Below are 571 nucleotides of genomic sequence, written 5' to 3'. Positions count from 1 at the left end.
CAGGGTCTATTGGTGCTGTGTAAGGGGTCAGACCCCCCAGTATCAGGTGAGGGAGCTGTCAGAGCCCCCAGAGTCAGAGGAGTGGAGCTGTCAGGCTTTATTGGTGCTGTGTAAGGGGGTGAGACCCCCCAGTATCATGTGGGGAGAGCTGCCAGGTTCCATCCGTGTGAAGTGAAGGGGATCAGAGCTCCCAGTATCAGCTGGAGGAGCTGTCAGAGCCCCCAGAGTCAGAGGAGTGGAAAGGGGTTAGACCCCCCAGTATCAGGTGGGGAGAGTTGTCAGAGCCCTCAGAGTCAGAGGAGTGGAGCTGTCAGGCTTTATTGGTGCTGTGTAAGGGGGTCAGACCCCCCCCAGTTTTTTGGGGGAGCTGTCAGAGCCCCCAGAGTCAGAGGAGTGGAGCTGTCAGGTTCCATTGGTGCTGTGTAGAGACTCAGACACCCCCATTTTTTGGGGGGGGAGCTGCCAGAGCCCCCAGTGTTGGGTGGGGGGAGCTGTCAGGCTCCACTGGTGTTGTGTGAGAGGAGTCAGGGCCCCTAATCTTGGGTGGGAGGAGCTGTCAGGCTGGTGCCCA

The sequence above is a fragment of the Acanthisitta chloris genome, unplaced genomic scaffold (assembly GCF_000695815.1).
Source record: "Acanthisitta chloris isolate BGI_N310 unplaced genomic scaffold, ASM69581v1 scaffold12283, whole genome shotgun sequence".
Classification (NCBI taxonomy): domain Eukaryota; kingdom Metazoa; phylum Chordata; class Aves; order Passeriformes; family Acanthisittidae; genus Acanthisitta; species Acanthisitta chloris.
This window is presented reverse-complemented; position numbering follows the sequence as displayed.